General features: G+C 37.1%; 1 pseudogene; it reads left to right on the top strand.

The window, feature by feature from the left end:
* Positions 1-348: 348 nt before the first annotated feature.
* Positions 349-10,185, top strand: LOC124962901 (ubiquitin-conjugating enzyme E2 variant 1-like; annotated as a pseudogene).
* Positions 10,186-12,202: the final 2,017 nt, after the last annotated feature.

Raw genomic sequence — 12,202 nt, 5'->3', positions numbered from 1 at the left:
AAATGCATGAGAGAAGTGTTCCACTAGAAAAGATTTAGCAACAGACATTTAAAATGCTTATGCTTGAAAAAATGCTCGTGAATACTAATAACACCATTTGTAAAACTCTACTTTCATCCAAGCAATCTCAGTAGAACACTTGGAGTGAACAGATCGTATCTCATCAAGTGGTGGCAGGCCCTGTGGGGAAATGTTGGTGTGCTGGTTAAGATTATAGAGTGTGTGGCCAGGTGAATTAGGTCTGAGTGCAGTTCAGCTACATGACCTTGGTGGAGATTGTCTGTTTCCCAAGGCTGTAGAAGGAGAAGAGCAACTACATCCCCAGGATGGGGTAAAGACTCCGACAAGATGATGGATACAATGGCCTTCATGCAGTGCTTGGTAAACATTAACTGTTATGATGTCCCAGGAAAGTAAAAATTCTTAAAATTTTAGCAAAAATTTCACCACCACAGTTTCACAGTTTTTTCCATCAGCATTGAACAACTTCATATTCCTTAAAGGCAGTTAACATGTTTTGTTTAAATAGCTTTCCCTTCACCTGCATAGATAGATTACAGAGAGCTTCTATTATAGTCATAGTTGCTCATTATCTTCTGAATACCCTTTGTATATTTTGGGAAACCAAAATAATAATAATAATAACAATAATAATAATAAATGCCTTCCTCCCTAAAATGAAAGTCAGAACTAAATTTGAGGTATGGAAACAGACACGTGGGCTGCACCAACCTGATACACTCAGGAAGAATTTCAGTTGATAAAGGAACAACTGAAGGCATCAACTTCCTCAACTTGTGGCCTTCATAGGTGTTGGGCTTTTTGAAGCAAGAATAACTTCTGAGGTCCAGGCCTAAGTGTCATCAGTGCGAGTTGCACACACAGCCTAGGAGCCATGTGTTGGAGTGGAGCACCCTGGGGTGGAGTTTCTTCTGCAGCAGTGGGGTGTGGACTTGTTGCTGAGTTTCTGGTTCTTCCAGAGATTCTGTGAGATTCTCAATATTCTCTAAAAAATCCAAGTCTTGTTTCAACTAACTAAAGTAGATTCTGTTATTTCCACTCATCAGACTTGCCTATTGCACTACTCACTGGAGATCTCCTTGATCAGTTCAGCCACACCTTGACCTTGCCTTCTTACCCCTCAGACCTACTATGTTTCACAGAAGATACTAATGAGGAGTTACAGATCGTGATATTTGATGTCATAGGGAAAGGATTTATGAAATGATTACACTTTCTCTTAGGATGCTGAATTTCCATTTGTCCTCTGCCCCTAACTGAATGTGCCGTATATTCCCCCAATATGTTCATTATTAGTTGGGCAATTTTGCTAACAGGCAAAGATGAATAGAACAAGATGCTACCAAAGTACATATCTCCCCTCTCTGAAGCAATATATAGGAATGAAAATGTGTTTTACCTAACACATTCATTTTCCCTCTTTTCAAAATTGCTCTCTTGTAAAACAGGTATTTCATCCAAAAGGGAACAAACATGTAAAATGCAAATCTAAATACATTTATAAATTCAGTAATGATGACAAAAGAATAACTTTAAAAGAAAGTAGAACCAATAAGTTAGTCATTTTGTCTACATACCCAATACCAAAAAACCCTGTTTGCTGTCTTCACGAAATTAACCAAACCCTTTGGTTACTATGTATCAAGACATCTCAAATTAATCTTGGTGTAAAGTATATTTGAAAGGACTACAAACAGATGGGAATTTAGAGACTTTGGATTAATAAAAATAATCTAACTACCCAAATAATTCTTTCCATGTTCACAAGTACAAAGCTTACAAGAGAATTTCTAAAGTTGTATACCATTTGCATATTTTAATTTTTTCTCTATGCTTATTCACATCTCCAAAGTATTTAGGCCTAATGATACTATTCAATATGTGATTGTGGAATTTTTGAAGTGAGATTATTCAAATATACACTCAATTCTTTAGCAAGGATTTGTTAAAGAAAAATGCATTTTAAATAATGAAATAATTCGTTTATGAGAAACTGAAGTATTGTCTTTTAGGTCATCATTAGTATCAGAGTTCCCTTTCTGTCCATGGAAAGGGCACCTTGCAAAACTCAATAGTGCCCCATTGTGGATCTGCGAGACAATTGACATCTAATCAGGACTTTGCTATTTTAATTTCAGTTTGGTTTTGTTTTCTTATAATGGTTCCCCTTTTAGAAAAATTTTCTGAACTTGAGAAACAATAAGTTTCTTTCAAAGTTGAAAGAAGGAAAGAACTGATCATATCCATTCATGCATTATAGATGAATTTATCTTTCTTGGAGAGAAGATGCTATTTGTATTTACTAATTTGTATATTTTAATGACTATTTCAAAGAGTAAAGAGAAATAAAAGCTACTTGTTCAAAATGCTTCCTCATATTTTCCATACAGGATTCATGAGGGTTAAGGACATTTGCATTATAAAAAGAATATTAAAGACATTACACACATACACAAACACACACACACACACACACACACACACACACACACACACACAACTCTTCTCCTAAGGGTAAGGGACAAAAATGGGCATGAAATATATCGGCACCCTATTTCCAAGTTTCATATCGTAATTACATCAACTAAATCTTCAGAGAACTGTGTATATAATAACACATGCTTATTTTTATTCCTAGAATGGAATGTAACCTCCAGGTCTAAATATGAGAAAAAAATCTTAGGTCTATACTCAGAGTCTGTGCCTGATTCTTCAAACCCTACTGACAAAAATTTGTACCTCATCTGCAATTTTGTCTATCTAGTTGTTGCACAGTTCTAATTAATATCTTTTCTGCAAATTAAAGCTAGAACTTCTTCCTTGTTCACCCCCTCACTTCCCCATTATCCCAATATTTGAGGACAGCCACTTGGCCTTTCTAATCTCTTTTTCTATTTATCTCCAGGACCATGAACACATTCTCATAAGACATGATTTTTGTCTGTTTTTATATTCCCCTGTTGCAATCTAGACCATCAACTTCAAGCTTAAACTAAAATGTAAAGATAGAATCATATGAAAGAACAAAAACAAGAACTCCCAGCCAGATGAGTTTCTAAAGCAGTGAATAAATTTTAAAAATGGAATTTCCATTAAAATATATTATGCCAACATTGTAAAGTCAGAGAAAACCAGAGAAGAAAAATTCAAAACTAGTAGTAGTACCATCATAACAATAATAAAACATTTTTAGAAGTCATGAATGAGATGGCACTAACTCCTTTAAAGGAATAAGTAAGAAGTGTTAAAACAGAATTTGTTCCTCCATTCTTCTGTCACTCCCCACCGCCCCCCACCCCTATTATATATCATCATCCATTTATTAGGGAAAACATTCAGCCTTTGGTTTTTTGGAATTGGTTTATTTCACTTATCATGATATTCTCCAATTCCATCCACTTATTTGCAAAATCCATAATATTATTCTTCTTTATGGTTGAATAATATTCCATTGTGATATATATACCACAGTTTCTTTATCCATTCATCTGTCAAAGGGCATCTACGTTGTTTCTACAATCTAGTTATTTGTGAATTGAACTGCTATAAACATTGATGTGGCTGCATTACTATAGTATGCTAATTTTAAGTCCTTTGGGTATAAACCAAGGAGAGGGATTATGTAGAAGGAAATGAGAGGGAGAGGGGTATGAAAAATGGTGGAATGAGACAGACATCATTACCCTATGTACATGTATGATTACACAAATGGTATGTGTAATGAGCTGACACATCTGGCTCCACAAGAATGTTATAGGCCAGAAAGAAAATTTAGAACTACTGAAGGGTTTTACCTTGTGATATAATTAGGCTGTATTTGAAGTCATCATGGGTACTGTAGCTGAAGATGAGGAAGCAACTACAATAAACCAGACAAGGATTTTTTGGTGTCTTGGCCTTGTCTAATAGCAGTGGGACTGGAGAACAACAAAGAGATTAAGTAAGTATTTGGGAGGTACGAACAATAGTATGACTGTGTAGCATGAGAAAGAGAAAAATGTCAGGTAGTCATTAGACTAAAACTATTGAGTGTGTGATGGGCTGACAGATCTGGCTCCATGAGAATGTTCTAGGTCAGACTATAAGAGAAACAACTAAACAGACTCCATTTTGCTCTGAGACTTTGTGTTATGAAGGAAATAAGCTTCTCCCATGGGAAAGCCCCGCCTCTGTCCCCATCATCAGTTACTTAGCGTGACATGTTCTTATGTAATGAAAAATTGCTCCCTTTTGATTTTTTTTTTTTTTTTTTTTTTTTTTTTTGCAGTGCTGGGGATTGAACCTAGGGCCTTGTGCTTGCAAGGCAAGCACTCTACCAACTGAGCTATTTCCCCAGCACCTTTTTGATTCTTATTGCTCCTGTAAACGGTGATTATGTGGATGTTAGTAACATTCTTTAGTTTGTACCTAGGTAAGGGTCATTTTGACCCACTTCCCCCTCTGTTGATGATTTCATAATGTTAGTTTGTAATTTTAAATCATAACAACAGACACTTATGATTGATGTGATTTTTGGTATTAGAACCCCTACAACCCTGTGGTCAGGGCTGTTCTCCCAATAGCCATTTTTGGGGGGCATTGTGTGAGACAGTCAGCCGTCCGGCTTAATAAAGCCTCTCAAATTCAGACTTCTCAGCGGTGATTGGTCTGTTCTTAAGTTGCACCCCATAACAGTATGAATCTACATCGTGTACAATCATAGAAACAGAATGATGTACCCCAGTTGTGTACAATGAATCAAAATGCAGTCTGTAAAAAATTTTATAAAATAAATAAATAATTTTAAAAAACAAAACAGAATGTGCCTAAAGCATGTGCAACATTTGTAAACACTAAAGAAGAACTGAAAGTATCAATGGAACCCAGTAAAAGATTGTGCAGATGCTGCAGAGCAAAGAATCATAGATACAATGGCCAGAAGTAAAAAACCAAACTGCTGTGAAATTAATCAGAGATGATAATGATTCAAGAAGATAAAAGGAGATACCTACAACTACAAATGGTACTAGATAAATCTCAAAATGCCAACAGTGAAGAAAACAGCAGGGAAATTCAAACATAAACCCATTTCCTGATTTGAAGGTTAACTTCAGCATGTTATTATTTAGCACAGTAAGAGAACCCATTATCTTCCACGCAGAAATAACCCTCCCTGACATACACTTGTCACGATTTTACACTTTAATCAAAGCAGGATTTCCAGGCTGCCAGAAAGAAACAAGAAGGAACATTTAATGATCAAAGTGATAAGAACAAACTTGAATCTCTTTGATTTTTAGACTTGCAAAACGAAGAGTCTTGTAGGAAAAAAAAAAAAAATCTATGAAATAGAAGAGTGATTTTGACTTGCGGATCCTGTGCTCATCGTTAGGGGACTTGATAGGCCAGTGACCTGGGCTGTCTGCAGGGTCTCATTTCCCCAGAGAAGACTGATTTTCTGCCAACTGCCCTGTGGCTTCTGGCCAGGAGACAATTTTTTTGTTAATGTCCTACCTTGGGATTCTCTTGAACTCAGGTAGTATAATTTGGGCCCTATATCTACATGAGTTACTAGCTCCTGATTACAAATTCTCAAAATAGATGGCTTTTTTCCCTACCCGGAGACTAAACTAAAACAGAGTTCTGTGTCATCTCTGCTGCTGAGTGAAATTCTTCCTAATCCACCTCCTTCTGAGGTTATAGTCCTACAAGAAGTCTGGCTATAGGCTGGGGACTTGGTTACCTTCAGTAGATCCTAGTTCTACGCTGTCCCCACGTATTAAAACCTAAATCCATAGATTACTGACCTGGACCCCCAGGCAAGCTGCTATGCCAGCTCCTATGTTACCAATCTGGTTTTTATTTCCTTTCATTTGGCCTCTGGAGACTTCTTATGCTTTCTGCGTATTTTATTTGTCCATAATTTTAAGCAAATGCCTAATTGTTGTCTAGATATATTATAATTTCTCTAACTACTGAACTGCTTGATTTTTTTCATAAAGTTACAAATAAGCCTTAGGTAAGTATCTCTGGACCTAATTATGGAAATGTGTGGCTATTTTCTTGGGATAGATTTCTAATAATGGATTGATGAGTCAAAGTGTACACACATTTTCATGTCATTCACTTCCACCGTAGTTAGTACTCTACCACCTTTCTTCCAATATTTATTATTTCCTTATTTTAAACATATCAATGAACTTAACTTGTATTGTCTAGTAGATTTTAAGTGTGATACTCAAAAATCCATCACATTTCACTAAACAAAGCACTTAATAAAGATCCATTGGCTTGAATTAAACCAAAGTTAGTTATTTTAGTGGTTCAGAATCAACAGTAATGAACTTGTCCTTGAGTTTCACTGGAATTCCTTTTTAACTTCAGCACAAAAAATGGCCCAGCAATGCAGTTCCTGTATAACCAGATTTTGTGGCTAGATTTTTGGGGAGAAGCAAAAATGGAAGATTGGAAAACAGGGGAGAGAGGCCAGAGAGGCAGAAAAAGTCGATGATAAGAACTCGAAAAGACTCTTGACTTTGTTAGTCATTAGGCAAATGCTAATCAAAACCACAAGAAATCACTTCACACCCACCACAATGGCTAAATAAAAAGACAACAGTAAGCGTTGATGAGGATGTGGAGAAACTGATACTCTCATACATTGCAGGCAGAGATGTAAACTTCTATGGTCACTCTAGAAAACAGGTTAGCAGGTTCTCAAAATGTTAGAGTTAGCATACAACCCGAAAATTCCATTTCTGGGTATCTACCCTAGAGAACTGAAAACCTATTCCACACAAAAACCAGTACATGAATGCTCATAGCTACATTATGCAAAATAGCTGAAAAGTTGGGGAAACAACCTTAAATGCCCATAAACTAATGACAGGATAAGTAAAAGGTGGTATGTCCACACAACTGAATATTTGACCACAAAAGGAATGGAGTACTGATAGATTCAACAACATGAAAGGACCTCGTAAACATTGTGCCTAGTGAGAGTCATACAAGACCATATGTTGTATGAGTTCATTTATATGAAATTCCCAGAATAGTCAAATGCATGGAGACAGAAAGTAGATTAATGGTTGGCAGGGCTGAGAAGAAGAGATAATGAGGAAGGAATGTTAATTAGTACTGAAGCTTCTTTGGGGATGATAAAAATACTCTAAAATTAGACGGTGATTGTTGCACAACTCTGTAAATACACTAAAAGCCACTAAATTGTGTACTTTAGACATGTGACCATTATGGCATATAAATTATAACTCAATGAAAGAAAAAGGAGAAGTTAGAGAAAGGTCTGACTTCCAACTGGCTTGACCCTATAAGACTCCATGTTCCATTAAATTACCATTCTTAGGCATGTTCAGATCTCTCATCGACTCAATGACAAGAGCTCAGATGAAATCTCACTTCCCCTTACTTCATTTTTAACCTGCTGTTTACTTGTTTGTTTGTTGATTATAGCAGTTTATTTACCAATCCTTGATTGGTAAATCTTTATTCATTTCTCTGTTTTCTGATTGTGCTGCTTTGCACTATTTGCTTTGCAGAAGAATCTCATACCACGTCCCTTAGACTTTCATTGTTTAACTCCTTTCTGTATGCCACCTGATTCTTTGCAAAAGTCTTTGCCAGCAGGGAGAAGGGGACTTTATCCTTTTATGATGTATTCATAAACCTTTGCATATACTCAAAGGTCATAACATATCACAGATTGTGTCTGTAAAATACAAAACTTGAATGACACAATTTTAACTGGTGTGCCCAGCTAGTCAATGAAACTCATTTTGAGTCATCTTCCTTAAGAAGCACTCTCTTTTTCACTCCTTCATCCCCAAACCAGTTACCACAATTGGGAAATAGGCATAATTCCAGAGAATGGCATGAAAAATAAAATTTATTTATTTTTCCTTTTTTACATGGCACTTTGTAGGGAACCCAGGGCCTCCAGCATGCTAGGCAAGTGCTCTACCACTGAGCTGTATTTACCCCAACCCCAAAACCAGAATTTTTAAAAACCCTCCCTCCCTGCAATGTTAACTTCCACAGCACTGTTCTTCCTACTTCCTCTTCCAGAAACTTCTATCAATCTTGCGGTGATCCAGAACAATCACTGTTCTAAAATGTGTTTATAATGTCTATGTGTGGGCACTTCTCTAGGAGTTTCTAGAATATTAACTAAGCATTAGTGGTAGGAAGATGCAGAATGGATGTATCCCCATTGTCCTTGGGAGTGTTCCCCAGAGAGGCCAGAGGTACTGTGGAGCACGAAGGAAACTAGGTTGAAGAAGCAAGTTAAGAATCTTCTAGACAGGAGAAGTTAAATAGAGTCAGGGGTTGAACCAGTTGTTCAAAAAAGTGGGGGTAAGCAGCAACCTGCATTTCTAGTCCCTGGGAAATGTGATAAAGAAAGCCTATTTTTTACTTTTACCATCCTATTCTTAGAGACGCTAAAAATTTACCTGGTACAAGAACTAAGTTTACTTTTTCCCCCCCAGTATGCTCTCACACAGCTTTCTCTTCTCTCTATATGGTTTTATGTATGTGCTTGGATTTTTTTCTATTTTGTTTCCCCATTCTCTCTCAAGAGCCCACTCTGAACTATGAAGTATAATGAGGGGAAATGTACATTTGTTCAAGATAGCATAGAAGCAGTTTACATTTTTGCTTCACTTTGCCCAAAGGGCAGTTATTTTTCCTTTTAAGGTGTTTCCAATTGCAGCATTAGGGGAAGAGGGAGGCCAGGCCACACACGAAGAATTTGCACTTCGGTTGACTTGAGTTCACTTTTAAATTTAGAGCCAGAAAGCTTGAAAATAAAACAAACAGCAATGCATTTGGCTATATGTGGTAGGAAATGACCTTTTCTTTGCTGAAATCATAAAATAATTTATCATTTGATGATGAGTAATAGTCTTTTCAAATATTGCTTTATGAACCGGGTTTCCAAAGTAATGTCTCAAGGCAAATTCTAATTTGTTTAATAGACAGGATATCCATTGTCGTGGTAGAGGGAAGAGACCACACCCCAAACACCCAGACACTGGGATCAAAAGCTTAGTGGTCTGGGTTAGAGACCCTCGCACGCAAAAGAGATGTTATGAGTGTTTGGGGGAAAGCTCGGGAATCAATGGTCTGATCAAGGAGAAAAGTAAAATAAAGACATGGCCAGGAATGAACCCTGAGGACACCAACAAAGAGGGAAATGTCAGCAGAGAAGATGGAAAAGGAGTAGTCAGGGACATGGAGCAAAACCAGAGAGGGTTACAAGGAGGAAGTGGGCAGGCAGGTCAACAGAATTAGAGGCCAAACAAGAGGTGAACAGTAAGGGGGCCATTACTCCCAGCCTGTGGAGGTTGTTAGTCAACTTTTCATTTCTGTGGTAATATACCTGAAAAAAACAACTTAAAGAAGGAAAGATTTATTGTAGCCCATTTCTGAGGTTTCCGTCTATGTTCAGCTAGCCCCATTACTACAGGCCATGATGAGGCAGAAGATCAAGGTGGAGAAGATGTGGTGGAGCAGAGCTGCTCATTAAGGGGACCTAGAAAGCACAGCAGAGGGGTGGGGGAGAGGTGGGAATGGTCAGGGGAGAAGATACAGTTTCTAAGTGCACATTCCTAAGGACCCACTCCCTTAACTAGGTCCTAGTTTCTAACCACCTCCCTGTTGTCCATTCAGCTATGAATCCACTTCTCATGAACCCACTTCTGGACATTGCAGCACTGAGGACGAAGCCTTCAACACATGAGACTTTGGGGAACATTCCAGATCCAAACCATAACAGAAGTCTTGGGTGACCTCAGAGGGATCAGTTGCAGAGACATGGTGAGAGTTAAAGCCCCATAAAAAGAGGTAGAGGATGGCAGTCAAGTGAAAGCAACATAAGATCGAAGCCACAGTGGGCTCCATTTATGGAAACCAAAGATACAGCCTTAAAATAAAAGATGAACCTAAATACCCAGAAGCACCCCCCTTTTGTAAGATTTGTAACAAAAGATTAATAATGAGTTAATAGTTCTAATGGAATGGTGGAACCAAGAGCCATAACAATGCTAGCAAATTGGCAGAATTCATAGAGCATCAAGGTGGTTCTGCAAAAGTTGCTGGGCTTAATGAAGTCTAAAGAAAAATATGAAACTCCCTCAGCCTCCTGAAGGACAGTGTTACAACAATTAGCCAAAAAGAAAAACCACAGGCTGTACCCACCATTGGATTTAAGCAATCTTCATTTTCCACAGTAGAACATTTTCTGGATATCAAGGTACTGGAAAAAAGCTCCTGTTCAAAGGCAATTTATCTTGAGATACTCTAAATGATACTAATTTTTGGTCCATTTGAAATGTGTAAGTTGTGCTATAACAAAATAAAAGGAAGAGGTAGAGAAGAAAATGAGAACATGTGAACCATGCATATGGACAATTTTTTAAGTTTATTGCAGTGGTAGCTGAGTGGGAATGTCAACTCAGGGTAGAAAGGTATTTTGGGTCTGATTTTCATGAGAGATTCTAGAGCATGTCAGTATGCTGATAAGAATGTTCCAGAAGAGGAGAAATTGATATGGCCAGACAAAGAGAATTTAATTCCAGGAGTGGAGACTCCAAACCAGTGAACAGAAACTAGAAGAGGAGTGAATATAATTTCTGAAACAGAAAGGAAAGATGAAACTATACATGTAGAAGTTTTGTAGATTTTACTGTGGAAAGACAAGAGAAAGAATTTGTTTTCCCCTCCACCTAAAGAAAATGTGAGGCAAAAATCAACAGCTGAGAATGAAGTTTAGGTGATGATAGTGTTGACTTAAGGACAGAGAGGCAGGTGTGAGATGGTTTTATTGAAAAGTGGAAGGGCACACACATGAACGAGGGTAGAACAGCAGCAGCAACAGGTGTGCTGAGTGTCCATGAGATGGACAGCCATGAATTTAATGTGAGAGAAGTCAGAACGTCGCATGTTCTTCTCAGGCTGCCTTCAGCAGCTCTGGTGCAGGTGAGGACTTGTTGGGTAATTGGGTTTAGCCACTCTTCGAGTTCAGTCAGATGATTATGATGGAGGAAGAGTGAGTAGAGGCATTTAGGATGACCATAGAACCTAGTCCTGATAAAGAAAAAAATGCAGATATGGGAGTAGTTAAAATGAAAAAAAAAAAAGATAAGACCATTGAAACTGAAGTTGCAAAATTTTTTTAAATTGTTGGAGCACAGGTATTATAGTAGATAAGATGGAAGATGACAAAAGTAATCAGAGGTTGGAACTGAAGTGATATTTTAGAAGATAATGATGAGATTAAGTTCCATAATGACCTTGGGAATGTATGGATCTCTGAAGTTTTCCTGATTTCCACTCCCAAACCTCATTCTCTGTCTTGTTGTAAGGTCATTATTGGTTCCTTCTCATCATTCAGGTCTCACCTTAAGTGGTTTAATTATCCCCTCCCTCAATCCAGTGGCTCCTACCTCTGTCTACAACATCACTTTTAAATTTTTTTCCTCTCAAAATTTACCTTATATTATTGACTTTATTTATTTGTCTCTTGTCTAAAACTCTGTAAGCTTTTCTTGTTTGCTGGGGACAAATTTTCCCAGTTTTTATTTTCCCTTAATTTTAAAATGATATTTTCATTGGATTAAAATTCCAAGTAGACTTTTCTTTCATTACTTCAACAATGTGTCATTCCATTGTTCCTGGCTTCCAATATTTCTCATGACAAGTCAATGATCATTTTTATCATGTTTTCCCGTATATAAGTGTCCTTTTTTCCCCCCTCTGGATGAATTTTGAGCAGTTTGACATTAAGTCTTTAAATGTGTTTTTCTTTATATGTATTCTGTTTCTTTATATCTATTCTGATATTTTTTGTTTTGTTGTTTATTCATTAAAAGTTGGGAATATTTTGGTCAATATTTCTTTGTTTTTTCTGCCTCCTTTCTCTTCTTTTTTTAAAATTATTTTATTTTATTTCTTCTAATTAGTTGTATATGACAGTGGAATGCATTTATACATTTTGATAGATCATACATAAATAGATCATACATAAAAAAATCGTTTTTCTGATTACACATATTACAGGATCACATCGGTCATGCAGTCATACATGTACGTGTGGTAATAATGTCTGTTTCACTCTACTGTCATTCCTTCCCCATATCTCTTCCCCTACCTTCACTTGCCTCTACCTAATATAAAGTAACTCTAT

The sequence above is a fragment of the Sciurus carolinensis genome, chromosome 13, assembly GCF_902686445.1.
Source record: "Sciurus carolinensis chromosome 13, mSciCar1.2, whole genome shotgun sequence".
Taxonomy (NCBI): domain Eukaryota; kingdom Metazoa; phylum Chordata; class Mammalia; order Rodentia; family Sciuridae; genus Sciurus; species Sciurus carolinensis.
This window is presented reverse-complemented; position numbering and strand designations above follow the sequence as displayed.